The following is a 205-nucleotide window of genomic DNA, read 5'->3' as shown; positions in this document are numbered from 1 at the left end:
TATCGCGAGTAGGCCTATAATAAAAGAATAAGGTAACGCCTGACAATGGGGGAATAGGGAAGGAGTGTAGGTCATAGGACTTAAGAAGGTAATGAATTTAATATTAGTGAAATCGTAATCTCAACATTGTGATAGGCGAGATTCTCCCGATTTTTTTTAGTGAAGGCTCCAGGGTATGCACGTAATTTAGAGAGTAAGGCATTGT

General features: G+C 39.0%; 1 protein-coding gene across 1 annotated transcript in view; it reads left to right on the top strand.

Annotated features, from left to right (window-relative positions):
* Nucleotides 1-205, top strand: part of LOC119588540 (galactosylceramide sulfotransferase-like) — a gene marked incomplete at its 5' end in the record, with an annotated part of 93,994 nt that overhangs the window by 38,944 nt on the left and 54,845 nt on the right.

The sequence above is a fragment of the Penaeus monodon genome, chromosome 24, assembly GCF_015228065.2.
Source record: "Penaeus monodon isolate SGIC_2016 chromosome 24, NSTDA_Pmon_1, whole genome shotgun sequence".
Taxonomy (NCBI): Eukaryota; Metazoa; Arthropoda; class Malacostraca; order Decapoda; family Penaeidae; genus Penaeus; species Penaeus monodon.
The sequence above is the reverse complement of the archived record's forward strand: the minus strand, read 5'-3'. Positions and strand labels throughout refer to the sequence as shown.